This window comes from Rhinopithecus roxellana, chromosome 1, assembly GCF_007565055.1.
Source record: "Rhinopithecus roxellana isolate Shanxi Qingling chromosome 1, ASM756505v1, whole genome shotgun sequence".
Classification (NCBI taxonomy): Eukaryota; Metazoa; Chordata; class Mammalia; order Primates; family Cercopithecidae; genus Rhinopithecus; species Rhinopithecus roxellana.
In genome coordinates, this window is record NC_044549.1 from 90,662,164 (window position 1) to 90,673,075 (window position 10,912).

At 49.6% G+C, this 10,912-nt stretch overlaps 3 pseudogenes; 2 read left to right on the forward strand and 1 right to left on the reverse strand.

Moving 5' to 3' along the window:
• Positions 1–265: 265 nt before the first annotated feature.
• LOC115899602 lies at positions 266–2,285 on the reverse strand (annotated as a pseudogene).
• Positions 2,286–5,349: 3,064 nt separating this feature from the next.
• On the forward strand, positions 5,350–6,713 carry LOC104667169 (annotated as a pseudogene).
• A 1,162-nt stretch (positions 6,714–7,875) lies between these two features.
• LOC104667168 lies at positions 7,876–8,655 on the forward strand (annotated as a pseudogene).
• The last annotated feature ends 2,257 nt before the right edge of the window (positions 8,656–10,912 follow it).

Below are 10,912 nucleotides of genomic sequence, written 5' to 3' on the forward strand. Positions count from 1 at the left end.
GTTTAACATTACTAACGAATTCTAATCATAAATCTTTAGAAGGGGTAAACAGTGATACCATGTGCTAAATTGGAATTTCTATTAAAATTCAAAAACTGAACATTTAACCACAAGCCAGTCTTAGTTTTAAATCACAACTGCCCAACAAAATATTCTGTCATTCATTTATGATCTGAATTCTGGTGTATGAGATCTATTAAAGTAGGGTACACATAAAACAGTCATGAGATATTTGTTTTGTAATAAATAAGGCAATGGCCAATTATTACTCATTGGTAGTTTTTTTGAGATAACCTATCAAGTCTGCCCTTTCTGCCTTCTTCTTAATGCCGGCAAAGATCATTTTTCTTCCATACCCTTGCGATTCTCCAAATACTCCCTCAGTGTATCCTCTCCCCAGGTGATCCCTTTGTTCTTATTGGCATCTGTGTAAGATAATGCAACAGCTTGACCTGTCTTCCACCCAAAGAGACCATGGAGATTAGGCCCAGTTTTGTGCTTGCCTCCCTTTTCCACGGTGTGGCACTGGGCACACTTCTGAACAAAAATCTTCTTACCTTCTCAACATCACCCGTATTTAATTCTCTTTTTTGTTGTTGGGGCCATGAAGGTTGCCACTCCAAAGCTGGATGACCCACTCTCTTATTTTTTTGTTGTTGTTGCTTGTCCTTTTGGTATCATGCTTAAGATACCATTGCCGAATCTAAGGTCATGAAGGTTTTCTTTTACTTTCTTAAATTTAGGTCTTTGATCCACTTTGAGTTAATATTTGTGTATAGTGTAGTTTAAGGATTTAACTTATTCTTTTGCATATGAATATCCAGTTTTTCCAGTTCCATTTGTTGAAAAGATGATCCTTTCACCATTGAAACGATATTGGCACCCTTGTCAAAAATCAATTTGTCGCTGGGCGCGGTGGCTCAGGCCTGTAATCCCAGCACTTTGGGAGGCCGAGGCGGGCGGATCACAAGGTCAGGAGATCGAGATCACAGTGAAACCCCGTCTCTACTAAAAAAAAAATACAAAAAATTAGCCGGGCGCCGTGGCGGGTGCCTGTAGTCCCAGCTACCCGGGAGGCTGAGGCAGGAGAATGGCGGGAACCCGGGAGGCGGAGCTTGCAGTGAGCCAAGATCGCGCGACTGCACTCCAGCCTGGGCGACAGAGCAAGACTCCATCTCAAAAAAAAAAAAAATCAATTTGTCACATATATGAAGGCTTATCTTTGAACTCTCTATTCTGTTTCATTGGTCTATATGTCTGTCCTTCTGCCAGTACCACATTGTTTTGACTACTGTAGCTTTGTATTAATACTGAAATCAGGGCCGGGCACGGTGGCTCACACCTGGTAATCCCTGCACTTTGGGAGGTCATGAGGTTAGGAGATCGAGACCATCCTGGCTAACACGGTGAAACCCCATCTCTACTAAAAATACCAAAAAAATTAGCAGGACGTGGTGGTGGGCGCCTGTAGTCCCAGCTACTCGGGAGGCTGAGGCAGGAGAATGGTGTGAATCCAGGAGGCGGAGCTTGCAGTGAGCTGAGATCGTGCCACTGCAGTCCAGCCTGGGCGAAAAGCAAGACTTTGTCTCAAAAAAAAAAAAAATTGAAATCAGGAAGTGTGAGCCCTCCAACTTTGTTCTTTTTCAAGGTTTTGGCAATCGCGGGTCCCTTGAAATTCCATGTGAATTTTGGTATGGATTCTTCTATTTCTGCAAACTATGTTGATAAGGATTACGCTGAATCACTTTGAATGGTATTGTCATCTTAAAAATATTGAGTGTCTTCCAATCCATGAAGACAATAGCTCTTTCCATTTATTTATGTCTTTAATTTTTTTCAGCAATGTATTTTATTTTATTTTATTTTATTTTATTTTATTTTATTTTAATTTCATGGCAGCTTCTGGCTCTCTCACCCAGGCTAGAGTACAGTGACACGATCTTGGCTCACTCCTGCCTTGACCTCCCAGGCTCAGGTGATCCTCCCACCCCAGCTTCCAAGTAGCTGGTACCACAGGCATGCACCACCATAGCTGGCTAATTTTTGTATTTTCTATAGAGATGAAGTTTTGCCATGTTACCCAGGCTGGTCTTGAACTCCTGGGATCAAGCAGTCCACCCTCCTCAGCCTTGCAAAGTGTTAGGATGACAGGCATGAGCCACCGCACCAAGCCTTGCCTTTATGCTTAAATACATAAAGACCCTGTGGCCTCCTCCTCCACCCAGAGCAACAGCAGCAGCGGTGAAGACCCAGAAACGTCCCTTGCTCAACAAGACTCTGAGCATCACCCTGTTATTTAGTAACAAAGTATGCAAGAGGAGGAGACAGACCTGCACAACCGGATGTACCCAGAAATGTCCCTGACTCAACAAGCCCCCCAGCATGACCCTGTGGCTTACCCCTCCACACAGAGCACCAGCAGCAGTGGTGCAGACCCAGAAACCTCCCTGGCTCAACAAGGCCCCCAGCATGACCCCGTGGCCTCCCCCTCCACCCAGAGCACCTGTAGCAGTGGTGGAGTCCCAGAAACGTCCCTGGCTCAACAAGCCTTCCAGTATCAGCCTGTGGCCTTCTTGTTGTTGTTGTTGTTGTTGTTGTTTTTTGAGACGGAGTTTCACTCTTGCTGCCCAGGCTGGAGTGCAATGGCGCAATCTCGGCTCACCACAACCTCCGCCTCCCGGGTTCAAGTAATTCTCCTGTCTCAACCTCCTGAGTAGCTGGGATTATAAGCACGCGCCACCACACCCGGCTAATTTTGTATTTTCAGTAGAGATGAGGTTTCTCCATGTTGGTCAGGCTGGTCTCGAACTCTGGACCTCAGGTGATCCACCTGCCTCGGCATCCCAATGTACTGGGATTACAGGCATGAACCACCGTGCCCGGCCTGCCTGTGGCCTTCTCCCTCACCCAGAGCACCAGTAGCAGTGGTGGAGACCCAGAAATTTCCCTGACACAGCAGCAACCATCCCAGGAAGCCATCATCATTCAAGCTGCGCAGGCTGAGGCTATGACATCAGACTTGCCAACAAGAAACCCCGGAACTCTTCCTGGGCCAGGGCTACCAATGCCCTACCATGAATGTTTGGAGCCTCGGCGGGTAACGTTGCATCACATGGTGGCCAGGGTTCTGCCCTACTTACACAGCATTAGGGTCCTCATTTCAGAAATTAAAAATGGAAGATATTTTTCCCCAGTCTACTTTTCCCGAGGTCTTAAAAGCCTCATTTAAAATCTATTAGCAGTAGACCACAGGGAGCAGACCACACTCGAAGAAATTATGAGGGATCCGTGGGTGAACAGTGGCCAGGATTTGCCTTTGACCACGAATGAAGAACAAATCCTGGAATATCTGAACCACAAAACAACCCAGCTCGTGTGGCCGGGCACGGTGGCTCAAGCCTGTAATCCCAGCACTTTGGGAGGCCGAGACGGGCGGATCACGAGGTCAGGAGATCGAGACCATCCTGGCTAACACGGTGAAACCCCGTCTCTACTAAAAAAAAAAATACAAAAAACTAGCCGGGCGAGGTGGCGGGCGCCTGTAGTCCCAGCTACATGGGAGGCTGAGGCAGGAGAATGGCATAAACCCGGGAGGCAGAGCTTGCAGTGAGCTGAGATCCGGCCACTGCACTCCAGCCTGGGCAACAGAGCCAGACTCCGTCTCAAAAAAAAAAACAACCCATCTCTTGGTGGCCTTGGGATTGCAGGCTGAGGACATCTCCATGGCAATCAACAAAAATTATTCAATTAGCCACCAACTTTATTTTGGAATAAACAAACAAAGCAGTCCACTATCAGACCACAGACCCTTCCTCCTGGGGTTCACAACTTTTTTCCTCTATCCATAGAAGTTTCCACTACCCTTCTCCCGCTAAAGCAGGCTCACAGCATTGTGCAGAATAGCCTCTTACTGGCCAGTGCACCTGCCAGCCTACAGAGAAAGCCAGAGAGCTTTTTTTTTTTTTTTTTTTTTTTTTTGAGACGGAGTCTCGCTCTGTCACCCAGGCAGGAGTGCAGTGGCCGGATCTCAGCTCACTGCAAGCTCCGCCTCCCGGGTTCACGCCATTCTCCTGCCTCAGCCTCCCGAGTAGCTGGGACCACAGGCGCCCACCACCTCGCCCGGCTAGTTTTTTGTATTTTTTTAGTAGAGACGGGGTTTCACTGTGTTAGCCAGGATGGTCTCGATCTCCTGACCTCATGATCCATCCGTCTCGGCCTCCCAAAGTGCTGGGATTACAGGCTTGAGCCACCGCGCCCGGCCTCCAGAGAGCTTTAATCAAGTTCCCCAGCATGACCCTTTGGCTTCCCCCTCCACCCAGAGCACCGGCAGCAGTAGTGGAGAGTCACAAATGTCCCTGGCTCAACAGGCCCCCCAGCATGACCCTGTGGCTTCCCCCTCCACCCAGAGCACCAGCAGCAGTGGTTCAGACCCAGAAACCTCCCTGGCTCAACGAGCCACCCAGCATGAGCCTATAGCCTCTTCCACCCAGAGCAGCAACAGCAGTGGTGCAGACTCAGAAACCTCTCTGGCTCAACAAGCCCCCAAGCATGACCCTGTGGCCTCCCCCTTTACCCAGAGCACCAGCAGCAGTGGTGGAGACCCAGAAACCTCCCTGGCTCAACAAGCCCTTCAGCATGACCCTGTGGCCTCCCCCTTCACCCAGAGCAACAGCAGCAGTGGTGAAGACTCAGAAACGTCGCTGGCTAAACAAGCCCCCGAGCATCACCCTGTGGCCTTCTCCACCCAGAGCACCAGTAGCAGTGATGGAGACCCAGAAATGTCCCTGACACAGCAACAACCATCTGAGGAAGCCAGTGTTATCCATGCTGGGCAGCCTGAGGCTTTAACAAATCAGTCTCGCCAACAAGAAGCTGGGGCTGCTGCGGGGGTGCCAGGAGATGCATTTCCAGTCTGTTGAAGTGTTTTTGCCTGTGTCCACCACAGAAGAGGAGGAATTAGATGACCCCCACATAGTTGCACGGCTTCAGGGAAAAATCAAGTAGGTGAGATCAGTACTGTTAGCGTAGTCAGTAGACTTAGAGTAGTTTTATAGTCAGTATAGAGAGGTGGCACCATGCAGCAGGGATCGGCCTCCACACCTGACCAGGAGCTCTAGAATTGTAGAATTCTGGACACCATCGGCTGTGGCACGTTCAGTGCGGTCCAACTGGCCCATCACGTGCTGACTGGGACCCAGGTGGCCACAAAATCATCCCCAAGGCTGGCTCCCCCAGCATCACTCTCTAGAGAGAGAGAAGTATTTTGAAGTCTCTCTGCCACTTAAGTATTGTACAATTATATCAACTGATGGACACCTCTGTCATGAGTTATTTATTTAGTAATGAAGTATGCAAGAGGAGGAGACCTGCACAACCATTACACAGCCACGGCCTCATGAGGGAGAAGGCCTGGACCACATTCAGGCCGATTCTGTCGGCCATGCAGTAGTGCCATAGCAAATAAATTTCACATAGAGACCTGAACCTGGAAATCATTGTTCTTGATGAGGACAGTAACATTAAGATCACGGACTTTGGCTTCAGTACCACATTCCATGAGGAACAGAAGCTGACAGCCCTTTGTGGCACCTACTCCTGCATGGTCCCAGAATTCTTCCTGGGCCAGGGCTACCAGTGCCCCGCCATGGATGTTTGGAGCCTCGGTGTCACATGGTGAGTGAAACTCTGCCCTTCTGCTTACTCAGCGCTAGGATCTTCACAGCAAAACGTTAAAATGGAAGATATTTTTCCCCAGTATACTTTTCCCGAGGTCTCAAAAGCCTCAATAATAAACTATTAAGAGTAGACCCCAGGGAGCAGACAGGACTAGAAAAAGTTAAGAGGGACCCGTGGGTAAACAGTGGCCAGGAGTTGCCTCTGACAACATATGAAGAACAATTCCTGGACCACTTAAACCCCAATTCAACTCTTGGTGGCCATGGGATTCCAGGCTGAGAACATCTCTATAGCAATCTAAGAATTATTCAATTTTCTCATGGCCTATCTTATTTTGGAGCAAACAAAACGAAAGAGGCAGTTTACTATCCGACCACAGTCCCTTCCTTTTGGGGTTCCCAACTTTTTTTCTCTATCCGTTGAAGTTTTCACCTTTTTTCTCTTACTGAAGCGGGCTCATAGCATTCAGCAGAAGGGCCCCTTTCTGGCCAGTGCACCTGCCGGCCTGCAGAGGAAGCCAGAGAGCTTCAATCAAGCCCCCCAGCATGACCCCCTTTCCACCCAGAGCACCAACAGCAGTGGTGGTGACCCAGAAATGTCCCTGGCTCAACAAGCTTCCCCAGCATGACCCTGTGGCCTTTCCCTCCACCCACAGCACCAGCAGCAGTGGTACAGAACCAAAAACCTCCCTGGTTCTCCAATCCTTTTAGTATGACACTGTGGCCTCCTCTATCCAGAGCTCCAGCAGCCGTGGTGGAGACCCAGAAACCTTCCTGGCTCACCAAGCCCCCCAGCATGACCCTGTGGCCTCCCCCTCCACCCAGAGCATCAGCAGCAGCAGTGGAGACCCAGAAACTTCCCTGGCTTAACAAGCCCCCCAGCATCATCCTGTGGCCCTCTCCACCCAGAGCACCAGCACCAGTAGCAGTGGTGGAGACCCAGAAATCTCCCTAACACAACAACCATTTCAGGAAGCCAGCGTTTTTCAGGCTGGGCAGTCCGAGGCTTTGATGTCAGCCTCGCCAATAAGAAGGTGAGGCTGCCACAGAGCTGACAAGAGATGCATTTCCATTCTATTAAAATATTTTTGCCTGTGTCCACTACCGAAAAGGAGGAATAAGATGACCCTAACATAGTTTGATGGCCGAAGACAAAAATCAAGTTGATGGGGTCATTATTGTTAGCTTAGTCAGTACTGCTAGGGTAGTTTTATAGTCAGTGTAGAGAGGCGGCACCTTGGAGAAGAGATCTGCCTCCACCCCCACCTGGCCGGGAGCTCCAGAATTGTGAAATCTTGGACACCATCGGTTGTGGCACATTCAGTGATATCCAACTGGCCCATCACGTGCTGACTGGGACCCAAATGGCCATCAAAATTATCCCTAAGGCTAGCTCCCACAGCCTCACTCTCCAGAGAGAGAGAGAAGTATTTTGAAGTCTCTCCATCGCTTTAGTATTGTACAAATGTCAACTGATTGACACCCCCAACACCAGTTTGTTTAGTAACGGAGTGTGCAAGAGGAGGAGAACCGCACAACTGATACACCACCACTACCTCACGAGGGAGGAGGAGGTCCAGACCATGTTCACGCAGGTTCTGTCGGCCACAGCAAAAATATTGCCCATAGAGAGAGGCTTAAAGCCAGAAAACATCGTACTCGATGAGGACAGTAACATTAAGATCGCAGACTTCGTCTTCCATACAACGTTCAATGAAGGACAGAGGCTGACAGCCCTTTGTAGCACCTACCCCTACATGGCCCCAGAATTGTTCCTGGGCCAGGGCTGCCAATGCCCCCTTATGGATGTTTAGAGCCTCAGAGTAACATTACATCACATGGTGGCCAGGGTTTCGCCCCTCCACTCAGGCAGCCTTGCTGTCCTCACGGAAAAAATTTAAAATGGAAGATATTTTCCCCCAGTATACATTTCCAGAGGTCTTAAAAGCCTTCATAAAAAACTATTAACAGTAGACCCCAGGAATCAGAACACACTAGAAGTTATGAGGGACCCATGGGTGAACAGTGGCCAGGAGTTGCCACTGACAACGTATAAAGAACAAATCCTGGAACATCCGAACCCCAAAACAACCACGCTTTTGGTGGCCATGGGATTTCAGGCTGAGAAGATCTCCATGGCAATTAAAGAAAAATTATTCAGTTATCCCGTGGCCACCTACCTTATTTTGGAACAAACAAAATGAAAGAAGCCATCCACTATCAGACCAGAGACCCTCCTGGGGGTCACAACATTCTTCCTCTATCCACTGAAGTTTCCACCACCTTTCTCCTGCTGAAGCAGGCTCATAGCACTAAGCAGAAGAGCCCCTTTCTGGCCAGTGCGCCTGCCAGCCTACAGAGGAAGCCAGAGAGCTTTAATCAAGTCCCTCAGCATGACCCTTTGGCTTCCCCCTCCACCCAGAGCACCAGCAGCAGTGGTTCAGACCCAGAAACCTCCCTGGCTCAACAAGCCCCGCAGCATGACCCTGTGGCCTCCTCCTCCACCAAGAGCATCAGCAAAAGTGGTGCCAACCCAGAAACCTCGCTGGCTCAACAAGCCCCTAAGCATGACCCTGTGGCCTCCCCCTCCACCCAGAGCACCAGCAGCAGTGGTGGAGACGCAGAAATGTCCCAGGCTCAATAAGCTGCCCAGTATGACCCTGTGGCCTCCCCCTCTACCCAAAGCAACAGCAAAAGTGGTGCAGACCCAGAAACCTGTGGCTCACCACTTCCCCAGCATGACCCTGTGACCTCGCCCTCCACCCAGAGCACCAGCAGCCGTGGTGGAGACCCAGAAACATCCCTGGATCAACGAGCCCCCCAGCAACACCCTGTGGCCTTCTCCACCCAGAGCACCAGTAGCAGTGGTGGAGACCCAGAAATGTCCCTGACACAGCAACAACCATCCCAGGAAGCCAGTGTCATTCAAGCTGGGCTGCCCAAGGCTTTGACTTCAGCCTTGCCAATAAGAAGGCTGTGACTGCTGCAGGGCTGCCAGCAGATGCATTTCCATTCTATTAAAATGTTTTTGCCTGTGTCCACTACTGAAAAGGAGGAATAAGATGACCCCAACATAGTTGCATGGCTGAAGACAAAAATCAAGTCGGTGGGGTCAGTATTAGCATAGTCACTACACTTAAGAGTAGTTTTATAGTCAGTGTAGAGAGGTGGCACTATGCAGCAGGGATCGGCCACCACACCTGACCAGGAGATCCAGAACTGTAAAATCCTAGACACCATCAGCCGTGGCGCATTCAGTGAGGTCCAACTGGCCAATCACGTGCTGATTGGGACCCAAATGGCCATCAAAATCATTCCCAAGGCTGGCTCTCCCGGCATCACTCTCCAGAGAGAGAGTATTTTAAAGTCTCTCTGCCACTTCAGTATTGTACAGTTGTATCAAGTGATTGACACCCCCGACACCAGTTCTTTATTTAGTAACTGAGTATGCAAGAGGAGGAGACCCGCACAACCGATAGACTGCCATGGCCTCACGAGGGAGGAGGAGGCTTGGACCATATTCAGGCAGATTCCGTCGGCCATGCAGTAGTGTCATAGCAAATTTCACATAGAGAGAGACCTGAACCCGGAAATCATCCTTCTTGATGAGGATGGTAACATTAAGATAGCGGACTTTGGCTTTGGTACCACATTCCATGACAGGCAGAAGCTGACAGCCCTTTGTGGCACCTACCCCTACATGGCCCCATTCCTAGGCCAGGGCTACCAATGCCCCACCTTGGATATTCGGAGCCTCAGAGTAATTTTATACCACATAGTGGCCGGGGTTCTGCCCTTCTGCTCATGCAGTGTTAGGGTCCTCTCAGCAAAAATTTAAAGTGGAAGCTATTTTTCCCCAGTCTACTTTTCCTGAGGTCTTAAAAGCCTCATTAAAAAACTATCAGCAGTAGACCCCAGGGAGCAGACCACACTAGAAGTTATGAGGGACCAGGGGGTGAACAGTGGTCAGGAGTTTCCTCTGACAACATATGAAGAACAAATCCTGGACCACCTGAATCCCAAAACAACCCAGCTTTTGGTGGCCATGGGATTCCAGGCTGAGAACATCTCTGTGGCAGTCGCAGAAAGAAAATTCAACTATGCAGTGGCCACCTACCTCATTTTAGAGCACACAAAACAAGAGAGGAAGTGCTCCACCATCAGAGAACGTTCCCTTCCTCCTGGGGTTCCCACCTGTCCTTCCCCATCCTCTGAACTTCCCGCCTTCCCTCTCCCACCAGTGCAGGCTCATAGGGAGCCAGCTTGTCAGACATTCAACATTCAGCCTGTCGAGGAAGGCCAGATGTCTGGGCAGAAGACCGCCATTCTTGCCAGTACACTTGCCAGCCTGCAGAGGAAGCCAGATCGGGGAAGCCAGGAAGTTTTAGTGAAGCCCCCAGCATGACCCTGTTGTCTCCCCTTCCACCCAGAGCACCAGCAACAGTGGTGAAGTCTTAGAAACGTCCCTGATCCACCGAAAACCATCCCAGGAAACCAGCATCGTCTAAGCTGAGAAGCCTGAGGCTGTGACGTCAGCCTCGTCGGCAAGAAGCTGGGGCTGCCGCCGGGCTGCCAGGAGATAGATGTCTTTGCATGCTATTAAAATGTTTTTGTGTCCACCAAAGAAAAGGAGGAATAATATTGCCCCAACATAGTTGCATGACTGAAGACAAAAATCAAGTCGTTGGGATGGTCAAGCCACAATTCCTGCATTTTACTATATTTCTTCTGTCTTTATTGTATTGTTTCATTTGGCAAATCATGCTTGTATTCATTCACGGGGTACAATGTGAGGATTGGATAAATGTGTGCACTGTGGAATAAGGAAATCCCGCTACTTAGCATCTCCACCACCTCAGAGAGACCAAGAGACCAATTCCACGTGAAGTCCCAGAAGTGTTGATCTAAAAAAGTTGACCCCATAGAAGTATCAAGTATATCGATGGTGTCCAGGGGTCAGAGAGCGGCAGAGGGAGGGAATGGGGGGGTTGTCAGTTAAAGGACCAAAGTCTCAGGAAGGAGGAAGAGGTTTTGACATCTATTGCACAGCAGAGTGACCAGAGTCAATGAGAATGTCTTGCATTTTGCAAAACACCTGAAAGAATCCATGTCAAGTGTCTCTCTGCATTTAGATTGGAGAGGATGAAGGCTCTGAGGTCCAAGAACATTGAAACCTGACAGTGTATGCCAATGGCTGTAGGGAGGAGCTGGGTGAGATGCCCAGGCTGCCGTCTGCC